The sequence below is a fragment of the Botryllus schlosseri genome, chromosome 3 (genome assembly GCF_051294905.1).
Source record: "Botryllus schlosseri isolate E-star chromosome 3, Bs_hap1, whole genome shotgun sequence".
Taxonomy (NCBI): domain Eukaryota; kingdom Metazoa; phylum Chordata; class Ascidiacea; order Stolidobranchia; family Styelidae; genus Botryllus; species Botryllus schlosseri.
Window position 1 is genome coordinate 22,717,804 of NC_137238.1, and position 13,040 is coordinate 22,730,843.

The following is a 13,040-nucleotide window of genomic DNA, read 5'->3' on the forward strand; positions in this document are numbered from 1 at the left end:
GTCCCTTGGAAATGGCAGAATTTCCACAAAGATAGATGTAGGTCAGTGGTTCTCAACCTTTCTGTCTTCGCGGACCCATTTCGGACCGTCGCGGACCCCGCGGACCCCACGAAGTTTAAGTTTAAATTTAGCTCAAATATCATTCAATAGTCATCTTTCTAGTGTAAATGATAACTATAGGCTTTGTGATAAACAGCAACAAAATGACTTTTCTTGAAAATAAGATCATACTATTCATGTCGAAATTGGGTTGACTTCCGTTATTTCAAAGCGAATTCTGCAACTGCATTTCTTGAAATACGTGGTCGTGTCTTGACAATCCGCTCCCTCGATTTGATACAAATGAGTGCCAAAAATCCATTTCCACAAATATAGGTGGTGGTGAATGTAATAATAACGCTTAAAGGGGCACTGCACTCAAAAATGATGTGGTCTCAAATTGAAGGGCAAAATGAAAAAAAAATTTTGGCCGCAGCCGTTTTCTTCAGAACGCCACCGTAATGGAGCTGCAATTTATTGAAATTTCCAGAAACACATCCGGCTGCAGCTGTCGCGGCTCCGGGTCATTGCTTAACCCGTTACATAGCACGATGACTTCATCGTCGCACTTGCTCGACGCGATTAGGCAGTCACGCAGAAGACGAACTTCCGATAGTTGTCAGACGATGTTATTAAGGAAATATGTCTTACACGCCAAGGTGGTGTAGATACCGCGTTCCACGGACGATGTTCAGTCAGGAGATTTTACTCTTAATCGGGCCTAGTGTATTCTATTTCTTGAGGGCAGGAATAGATCATGTCCTATTATGTTATGTATAAAAAACATTACCATCACCAATCAGTGTGCCCTCTGAACATTTCGAAATTCAGAGCGGTCATAATTGGTTTCGCATTCAGGTTGGAGAATCATAAGATGAGGGTTTGAGGGTATCGTAAAATTATGGTTTTGGGATTAGTAAAATTACAATATAATGAATATATATGTTTTAGGATTAGCTGCGCAGTTGTGGGTTCAGGTTAGGTTTGCGTACCGTTGGATTTTGGTTAGGGATGATGAATTTTCCTACGGTACCCGAACCCTACGGCCTAAACCAATTTTGAATGTCATTAATTTTGTCATGTTCATGGGGAACCCTGACTGGTGGTATTCGTGTTGTGGATAAGAAATTACTGTTATCCCGAAAAACGACTACAGCATAAAGTGCTGTTCAACCTGTGTGACGGTTCGTACTTGTGCGAATGAGAAGAATTTCAACCAAATAGTCAACCAATGTTGAGTGTGAAGGAAAAACTGTATTTTCGGAGTTGAGCTGGAAAGTTGGCCTTTTTTTAGTCAACCGACCATGAAGTCTGAAAAATTTACCATTTTTTCAGGATTCTACTTGATCCACTATTCTCTTTCTGAAAATTTTCAATAAGTGTCCTCCTCTCCCGAATCCAAAATATGATAACCCTATCTTGTAAGTAATAGTGGGCGATGCCAGAGTTGATTTGAATGCAAAGTATTGGAATTTCGGCACACATTCATATAGCGGTGACATAACACGTCGATTTAGTGGAAAAGTGATATTGTTTCGAGTGAATATTGTTCATTAGGGTTGTTCAGATTTGGACATTTTTTTGGAAACTTGTTTTGCAAAGTTCAAAATGATAGTTTTTTAGTACATAAAAACACTTTTACAAGCGATTTTGGTCATCTTCATCGCGATCTTCCTTGCCCGCAAAGCCCCTCGGGTCAATTCTCCTTACTACTGAAGATTCACCATGGTGTTTACGTCATATCTTTATCTGTAGTGTTGACCGTGTCACTGGTTTGGAGCTTTTGTGAAGTTATCAGTTCAAGACGGCTATGTAGGGATGGGAAATATATCTGTTTTCATAACTGTACTGAAATACAGTCCTATAAATGCCAGATGTATCTTCGTTTTACCATGTACAACCAATCTATCGCGTTCATGGGAAACATGTATTGGTTGCACGTTTGTTATGAATTGTATACCGAAGAAGCACAACTGTGTTTTGAGTCGAGAACAGATGCGCGGATATTTTCAGCTTGTGTTAAGCTAGTAAATGTTACTGAAAGGTATGTAATTATGTTGTGTCAGTAATCTTTGCCTCAATCTTATTGTTACTGTAAGATACCGAGTTATCTAATTTGATGGTAGACTAGAATTTCGTTGAAGAAGAATGTCTGAAACGTTGGAAAAGATTGTGCTGGACCCACCAATAACAATATCCAAGTCTGGTCATTATTTGGTCGGATATTCATCTGAGTGTATTATTCTCTCCAAGTTACCTACTCTACGCCAGGTTCTGCAGTATTTGCTGTATCTGAAAGAGGAATGTCCTAAAACTACGAAAACTCAGGATTGTCTTCTTCAAACCGCTGAGGTAGTCAAATATGGAATATGGCAAGAATACCTATCAAGCAAATGCATCACATGTCAGGTGGATGGAGACTATTCAATATTCTCAGAATATGTTCATGTGGGCTGATCAGATGCAATACTAGTCAAGTTGCGTTACTCAACTGGAGCGCATGAACTTGTTTCTAAGCTTATTCTATGTTCCTGCTTGGCTGGACTGCAGCATTGGGGTGACGCGCCGGGAAACGACTTGCGGTTCATTCAGGAGATAGGCGGTTACTCTACTACGGATAAAAATGTTGCTGAATCTGCTCTTAATGAGTCGAAGAACATCCATGGTACATTGTGGACGAAACTGTGCTTTATGCCCTATCCTCAGAAAAATAAAGTTGCGATGCCAGAAAAAGCATTACAAGCCGCCAACTGAAAGTTGAAAAACTGCAATCTTATCTACACAGGCCACCCATTCTCTCATCAGAAAGGACTTTGGCTGATTTAGTGGGCCCTCAGTCATGGCATTTGTTCAACTAATTTGAGTGTTCTGGAGAATGGTTGAATCAGCCTGTGGAACAATGACCTCAGTATGAATCATACAATGAAATGAGCCATTTTCTAAGTAATGTCAAAGTCGTCAATGACGCTGCTGAATGAGGAGTTTAACTCACGCCGACTTTGCTTCGATCATCACAGACGATAAACTCCAAGAGGAAAGTCTGTTGCAAGTTGTTGAGCAACACCGTCAGAAGTATCACAACTTCAATAAATCCACACTGAAATCCTTATAAGCCCGCCTGAGACTAGAGCCTGTCGTTATCCACTTTTTGTTTTTATGCTTACCTAATTCTCAACATGTTCTTCAATGATATTAACTTCCGTTTCATCTTTCACAATTGTCTCAAGTCACGTAAATGGTCGGCGTACTATGTGCGGATTTGTGTTTTGGCTTATCCTGCTTTTCAAGTCTGATAATGCAAATTTCCGTACAATAAATTCATCAAGTTTCATAAACATAGTCTGTGCCAGGTATTTGCTTTTTATGTGAACTCAGTTGTAAGAACATACCATATTGGGTGACGACAATGACTAATATATATTGAGATTATTGTTTCTGTAGGAAGACCATGGACATTTTTTGACAGAATGACATTGGTAGTTGAGGATCAGGTCCCTCATTTTGGCGCCATGACTTAATTGTCATGATCTTTTAAGAAGAAGCCAAGTATCGTGAGCTTGTAGCTAGGTATTCTGGCCGTATTCGCTATGACAATGTTTTGAACAGGACAGCCCTGAGTTTTTGTGGTCGGGGGACGCGGGCGGGATCTTTCTGTCATACGTATCGAATACTGCAAAACCTGATATAGAGTAGGTGAATTGGAGCTGCTATAAAGGTGACATTGCATTCATATACCATATGTCTTTCATTAACATTTACGAAGTAAAAACCAGATGAAAATGACGGTATTCGTTCGTACAAATACGACCCGGCTACCTGTACCAAATACCTGAAGGTGGGATACCTTTGGCATGTATAGGACTGAGGTATGTTCAATCGTCAAATAGATATTTCAACTTCCTATTTCCCACCTCTGCTCAGCCGTTTTTTACCGCAAACTTCACAAAAGCTACAAACCGGCGGGGGTGAATCTTCAGTAGTGAGGAGGATTGGCCCATGGATCTATGGGGGCTTTGCGGGCAAGGAAGATCGTGATGAAAATTACCAAAATCGCTTATAGAAGTGTTTTATGTACTAAACTATCATTTGGAACTACGCAAAACAAGTTTCCAAAAAATGCCCAAATCTGAACAACCCTATTGTTCGTGGGTTCGCCCTTTGAGCTTCGAAAGAAGTCACTGCACGATACCCCCAGAAAAGGCAACGAACACCTTGAGAACAGCGGAAGTGCGATATCTGTGATTTTTCTACTGCAGTGATTTTAGTATTTGATTATTCAACAATACGATACGCTGAATGTGAAATAATGAAGCTCTGTACCTACAGGAAGCTCCACAAATACAAAAGTGATAAGCTTTTCTTTTTGTGTAATAAATTCCAGCTGACTGGTGCGAATTAAATTGTTTTTCAAAAAAAGTGTGAATGGAGCTCACAAAGGTTGAAAAGCACTGGTCTACGGTATTGTCTTGCTCTACCCAGAGCCTCCATAATAGTATTGAGAATATACATTGACATTATTGCAAGCTGCAATGACATCGAGAAGTTGAGCCGTTACATCTTGTGAAGTCAAAGGGAATGACGCATCGCATGCTCTTCATAAAATTTCACAACTATCTTAAGTTCGTCCTCTGCGTGACTGCCTAATCGCGTCGAGCAAGTGCGACCATGAAGTCATCGTGCCATGTAACGGGTTAAGAAATGACCCGGAGCCGCGACAGCTGCAGCCGGATGTGTTTCTGGAAATTTCAATAAATTGCAGCTCCATTACGGTGGCGTTCTGAAGAAAATGGCTGCGGCCAAAACATTTATTTCGTTTTGCCCATCAATTTGAGACCACATCATTTTTTGAGTGCAGTGCCCCTTTAACGCTTCCGACGACACATCTGGATATCATCGCAACCAGGGCATCGAAGCAGTCGCAAATTTAAAACTGCTCCAGCTCCAGCTCCGGAGCTCTCTTTTATCCTTGATTAGCTCCGGCTCCAGCTCCGGAGGTCATTGATAAACACTGTTCCAACTCCAGCTCCGGCTCCGGCAACTATGGTTCGGCTGTAGCCGTCGCAAGGAACCGTCATTTTCAGGGGCTATGTAAAGTCCTGTGACGGGATAATTACTCCGTGCCATCTGTCGATGACGTCATATCCGCACGTGAGCGCACTTTACTCCATGCCATTGCATGTGTTTTGTGTATACACATTGCACAGAATTGAAACAGTGGCGTGACGTTTTAATACCGGTACTGCTCTCGTTAATATTAAGCCACACAGTTTCGTGACCGATTTATCGTAAAATTATGTGACTTCCACCATTAGCACAAGCATCTTATGAAATACATCTGAGCCGGAGCTATCGTTCAAACAACCGGCTCCAGCTCCGGTTCCGGATCCACTTGAATTTTATGTAGAGCTCCGGCTCCGGTAAATATGCCACCAAAATTGACAAACATTATTTTAAAGAACATATAGCGTCAAGCCTGGTCATTTCTATCTAGGAGTTTATCTTGAAGTTGTTATGGAAAACGGTTATGTAGATCACAGGGGAAAATGGATTTTTGTAAACATTCCGAAGTCCCCGTGATTGACCTTATACTCTTTCAACTTTTTTTCCACAATTCCCAACAAAATATCTCTAAGCAGCGAAATGTTTGTATTAGTAATAGGCTATTGACAATTTAGCAATTATAACGATTATACAAATTCGGTTATTAACTATTTTGAGGCTTCGCGGACCCCCGGTTGAGAACCACTAATGTAGGTGAATGTAAGCGCGCAACTCCTCCTCCGACATCTTTGAATATGATCGCAATATATATCCCATGCCTTATACGGCACCAAAATTGATCAGACGTATCACGTCCAGCCTAGTCTTTTCTATCCAACAGCTCATTTTAACGTTGTCCTGGAGTAGTGGTTATATGTGAGCTATATCATAGGAGAAGATGGATTCTGCAAAGAGGTTTTTATCCGTTTATTTAAGTGGTTCTCAAACCTTTTCTAACACGCCCCATTTATGATGGTGAGAAGTTTCGCGCCCCCCTTATCGTCATAACAGAAAATGTCAAAGAGAACAATCACTATGCTAGCAATCCCAACGGATAGTTTGATGGCATTGAAGGTTGGGGCTGTTGATGAGAGAATTCTCAAATATTAACTTCGGAAAACAGACAGATCAATAACCATGGCGTGCAGGCAAATCGGTCGAAGCGCGAATTTTTTAAACCCAATTGCGGCTCAGCAACCCCTTCAGATGCTGCCACGCCCCCAAGGGGGCACCCCCCGATTTAGTAGGACTACCACAGGTTTACTGGGACAGATTACGAAAAAAACTTCAGAAATTTCTATTTCAAACGATCGTTCATTAATTTGCTGAGACCACAAACAGTTTGAATTCACCCGGATTGACCTTACTAATCCAACTATTTTATTTTCTTCCACAAACCACAGCCAAACATCTTTAGCAGAAAAATGTTATTACCAGTAAGCTATTCGAAATTTGACAATTACAATGAGTTTGCAGTTTGAACAGTAGGATATTTCATCTCAGACGGCCATTCTGTTGATGTGAGTCCCGGAGTTTTGGAAGTTCTGAAGCGAAACTGCCTCGTGATTTTCTTAATTTGGAAAATTACAAACTAGGTTTTCAATCATTTTGCAGTTGTAGCGGTTTCGCAGACCCCTGGTTGAGAACCACTGCCTTAGACCTTAAACAGGTGTTCTATAGCTACTTTTATCAGTAACTAATCTCTTGTATATGAGTGCATGTTGATCCGGAAGAATATCGGTTGAGAATATTCTTTGAGCTGAACATGCACACATATGTTAGAGATGAGTCTCAGAAAAAACAGTAGCTAAAATACGCTCTAAAGGTATAAATCTTGGGAAACTGACTGAAAACCACGACTTTTTGAGAATCTCTCAATTTTAAACAACCCCGATAGATGTACGCTCATAATAATCATTTTGCAGGCTGACAAATGCGATCAAACATATATACACTGGTTTACCCTACCCATATGAGGATGTGCAGTGTGTGCGCTAAAGTGTGAAAAACCACTCTACCGCTGGACCTTCCTATTGATTTCCATTCCTCCTAACGAGACCCCAGTCACCATTGTAATTGCTTTTCCTAGATTTCTTTAACAATCATCAAACTCGTGTATGTTGTCTAACTAATTAGATGATCTTTCCACTAACCGCAAGAAGACATCAGCTCGTATAAAACCGTTGGCAGTGACAAGCGCTGCCAACCAACCCGCAATATATCTAATGATACAGCGGCCAGCTCACATTTGCACCTAATTTCATGTTGTCGTTTTCAAACTATCTTGCTCACTGAATCCGTATGTATCTTTCGTGACACCGATCAATATCAGGATTCATCTCGATAGTCGTGGGAATCATAACAAAAGCACGTTCTTATTAGGAAATGATCGCAAGCGCGATCTCAACGTACTCATATTTAGGCGCTGCACAGCGACTCGTCGATCACAACTCTTCGATTCATCGGCTATCAATTTCAAGATGTCATTTTCTGGCGATGTAGACATTGTACTACAGGCTATAGGCGGCATACCGGTTTCTGAGTTACTGGTGCAGATGAACCATGCAGCACTAAAAGTTATCGCCGGCGATTGACCAACGTCAGTCTGCGACGCAAGGTCTCAATAAACTGCCTCTCAAGCTACTTGATTCAGTATTCACTAAAACTGTGAATCGTATTCTATTTCAACTTCACGCAGTTGTTATAGGTCCCGAAAATAGCAACTGCCAATATAAATTGAGTGCAGATGCATAAGGCATTGCTCCTGTATCTGCATCTGAGTGTTAGATGCTTTGGGCACTTTTCCTTGTCAGTAATACAGAGTGATTTCTGAAAGCTTAGATGAAGATTCGCTTCCATCCATGTCGTAATGAAGGTTGCAGTGCTAATCCTCACCCAAAAGAGCACGTCACGCAAGACAAAACGTAGCTTAATATATCCTAGGAAATACCTATATATCGAGCGCTCTTGAATACTTTGGTCACCAATTCTCAACGCACCTGGCATATGTTTATGAAAAGGTTAAAGACATCCGTGGCATATCGGGTCCCGCGATCGCCCGAACGCGAGACCAGTGAACTCTCGAATCAGCAAAAATCTGTTTCAGCCCATGTTCTAGTTCAGTGGTTCCCAACCTTTTTGTTTTCATTCCCCACTTCCGATTTTTTTCTAGCCTTCATTCCCTGTCAGGACCATAACAGCACTTTGTCACCCCCGCCAAAAAAACGTTGGTCTTGGGCCTCCAGAGCCCCCTCAGCCCCGCTGAGCCTGTACTCTTTTTCCCTGCAACTTATTAGCTACATTGGGTCTACTGTTTAGTGCGTTGACTTATTTCTACTAATTGCGCGAAGCGCGAGAAAATTTATATAATTTGTGTTTGAATTGGCCAATATGGTCGGAAATTGCATATATTTTGCTATCCATTTTTATCCCCTCTCTGCTCACGTAATTGGATTTACCGGTAGAGCTGAGTGAGGTGTGTTGGAAAAGGTAGGACCCCTAAATGAAGAATTGAACATCTTCGGGCGTACCCGTTGATATATTGACTTCGCTATTTCGTGACCTCCTAGTCCTATATCTGCTATGTTAAAAGATACGGAAATCGCCAAAACTAAAAGGCACACAGGATTTCAAATTGGTATTGCTTTACTGGCAAATACCTTTTCCCTGCGGGATGGCATTTGTCCTGTTGGGTTCAGATCGACAGGACAGGAACATTCGGCGCCAGCTATTTAACCGCCTATGGACAATTAAACATATGTGTATATTGTATATATATCGAAGTTTTCGGTCTCCACAAGGACATTCCTCGGCCAAGGTCTTCTCGCTGCTGATCGTTCTGGCATACTTCTCGGATTGACATGTTACATGGTGTTATGTTCTTGATCTTGGTTGAACAATAACTCACGACGAGGTTGCAATATGAAATCAGTATATTATACAGCCGCAAAACTTTAGGCAGCGACACGATCCAGAGTTCAGGTAAACGAAAGACCAGTAGACAACATAACACATGGCCTATAACTTTATATGCCTCGGTGCGTCGTGGTGCAGTAATGGCCGACGCCGAAGTCTCCATTTCTATAAATTCTAAGTATTTTCGTGGGCGAAGGGTACCCAATAATCAAGATATTCGGCAATATTAAATCGCACTAGCGCGAAATATTTTGAGAAAGTGGCGTAAATTTCCGAAAAAAAGCTTTATAATTTATGTTAATTCACGATTTAAATTTGGGACCCTTTGAGCTCGCCCCCCCCCCAATTGGGGGTTTGGGGTGCCGCAGTTACGGTCCTGTTCCCCACTTCCCAACACTTTTGTCATCTCAGAGCAGCTATTTGCTGGTATGACCACACAAAACACACAACCACACCATTACGCAAGACAATCGCCTATAACTGCGACATAAAACGTATTGTGAACCGATACCAGTAACGCTGAAAATTTCGCGAAAGCGTTATTTCACGTCAAACTAGTCGTTCTGGATGCGTTTGTGACGCCATGATTAGCCATCCAGAGTTAAAAATGAGGTTTTAATTTAATTAAATTTAACGAAATATAATTATCGATACGTACATTCCAGAGCAGTTAACTGCTAACGATAATTACGCATGTGTCTCCGTGAATATGTAGACTGCCCTGTATATAATTTTGAACAAATGCGTCTGTTCCGCACAAGAAACCATTGGATTCCCCGCCAGTGGGGAATTCCCCACCGTTTATGAGCCACTGATCTAGTGTGATAACGCACTGCTAGCAATAACCTTCGACTGAATCACTAGAAAACAAAGGAATTGTCAAATTAAAGGATAGGTTCCTAATCTATATACACTTTAAAATTGCTCCTCCAAAAAAATAGGATAAGACTTTCTTCGTAAAGACTTGCTATTAGTGAAGTTAAGACCTCCAGAATGGAACGGCCCGCAATAAAATTAATGAGAAGGGAACTGGAAACCGTACACCCAATGTTGCGCTTCCGTAAAATGGATATGTGAAATTAGCCGACGGAAAAATAGTAAGGGTTTGAATTTTTTCCAAATGTATCAAGGTAGCATCAATTTATGTGTGTAAATGCTGAATATATTGCACGGGTCAGATAAACTTCCTGGCGTTGACGAACTTATGCGTATAGGGTAGATATAAACCACCATAACTTACACTGTCGCACGCTACTTTAACTCGAGCAGTAAGAAATATGTGATTTCATCAGTAACGATCGAGACAGGCTATGCTATGCGATTCCACGATCTCCCGTGAATACTTATTCATGTACATATGAACTTTTATTTCAACGAATCAGATGATTTCAATCACACGATATCGCATACGAATGAATAACAACCCATATGAGCGACATCGCGTGCCGCTGTCCAGTCGATTCTCGCTAATTGGAGGCACTGATAATCAGAGGTGGTCAGTAACGAAGTACTTCTACTAATTCGAAGTACTCAAGTAGTTTTCTTCTACCACTGGTACTTACTCAGGTAGATCTAATTTCCGCTACTTCTACTTCTACTTCGTAATATTTTGTGATCTACTTACTTACTTTTCGCTATTTCCAGTTTGTCAAGTAGAAGTAGTTCAATCTTCCAATGAGGAAGATAGCCTGAGGAATTTCGGGGCTGTTTTCACGGAGCATCAACATTTAATTTTCATAAAAGTTGATTAAAGCCTAGAATTTTCGTCGCGCTTCGCGCGCAGTAGATACGGCGTTTCCACTACCAGTATGATTTCACGAAAGTATCGGTGAATATAATTTAGGTAGCGGGTTGGCGTGATTCCGATCGCATAGGGATATCTAGAGCTAGATATCCATGCGTTCACACCACATTGTCGCCCTTCGCCCCTATGAAATAATTCATCACAGTATATATGGCTCATCATATCGTTTAAAACTGATGTTTCGCAATCTATCATTTACTTGTCATATCGTAATCTAGCATGTCCATGGCACGTCCTAACCTGGAAAAGTGGACTCTGACTTTTTTGTTAGTTTTAGTGCTGTTTTAGCATACCGCCTTTGAAATTTTATGGACTGGAGGTATCAAAAATTTGTTCCGCTTTTAGAGGTAGTATTTATGTTTTACCTTCAATTCCCTGTATCATATACTTTGAGTTATAATATCAGTTCTTTTGTCTTGATTAAATACATGTTGAAGTATAAAAGCAAGTGTAGTAACGCCTTTAATTTCCGGAAATAAAGCTACACAATATGGCATTTCTACGGTCCCCCATATTTTTATTAACGTTTACTAATCACGCAAAGTGTTTACACCGTATCCTATACAAGATCTCCGTATTGCTCTTCGACTAAACTACGGACCTTATAATATGGGGGATGGCACCATACCATGATATTTTCTAAAACGTGCTGTTCGAGAAAATAGAGGATAAGTATCGCATTTCCATAATATTACTATCATTTTCATCCTATGATGTGGACAAATGCTTATGCCATCGGAAATTGGATACCTGCTGGTATGCATCAATATGAATCAAGCTCGTCACCTTTCGCATAGCACCTTTTTACAATCCATGTGAACGAATTAGGATCGTTTTCACCACTACTTACTTACTTGAGTACTTTTAAAGTCGGTAAATTCTACTTCTACTTCAAGTAGTCTTAGGTTGCTTATGGTAGAAGTACTTCTACTCGTACTTGAGTAGATTTTTTCGTCGCTACTTCTACTTCTACTTGAGTAGCTTTCTTGACTACTTTGACCACCTCTACTGATAATACGAACTGCTGAATTGCAAATGAGAAATATTAGAGATATAAACGATCGGCATTTCATACAGACATTTAATAAACGAAGTTAATAATGTAAAATTGTTTTCTAAGTGAGTCTATTCCCAACCAGAAGATCCTAAATTCCTCACAATTCGGGTATTGCTCACCAGTTGGAAACACCTGCATTAGAATATAACTTCAAGTATAATTTTACATCATTACAATCATTTTACGACAGCTGATGAAATGTCTATTTTCCACGCCAATCTGTGGGTCACACTAATTAGCTTCATTAGCTAACATCAAGCTGTCCGCTGTTCATAATATCAGAAATATCCAGATTTCGTGAAGTTACAAAGCATGTTATAGGCCGGCATATCATAACGTCGCTACAAGACAAACTACAAATTTTGAATTACTATGATGGTTCTGTCAAATAGACATTGCGTGATGACCATCCTACTAAAGCGCAGAAAATTAATTCAAAGTTCAACAAATTGATAAAAATATTCATGTAAGTTCTACATTCTCAGAGTCTACGATTTTAAAACTCCATTGTTTATTTACGTAGTGGAAGTTACGATAAGCGAAATGCAATTGTAACGCGACAGCAGTCGAATATCATTCATTTTTATGATATTTAAATTGGAATTATTATCAATAATATTATTTTCATTCATATGCGTGTCGTGAAATTTTGTTGTCTTCAAATAGATGTCGACCGGGATTGGTGAGTCATGAATCACAATTTGAGATATGAACAATAAGTGAGCGATTTTCTGTGGTATGCAATCAATTTGACAAATCGAAAGTAGGATTATTGTGATGGTTCTGGCAAAACTGTTAAAGTGTGGAAAAAGTATGGAATTATGGAAAACACGTTCCATACCATACTTGGGAAATTTCCATACCATACCATACTTCCATATCATACCATACCATACCATACCATGCCCTGATTATAAGCGCTCAAGACGGTTCTGATTTTCGTCTGCTCGCAATTTATTATCTCATGCATCTGGCGATTGATATACATTTTGCAGTTAGGAAAGTATTACATATTAATAGGCCTGTACATTATAAGGTTGTTCAAAAATAACTTTTTATGCGGATTCTGGGGATTCACCGATTAAATTTTTAGGTTGCCTAGAAAACGCTGCATACCAAATTTGGTTCAATTCCAACCAGTAAAGACCGAGGCAGAGCCAATTGAATTTTTTTAATATAATTGAA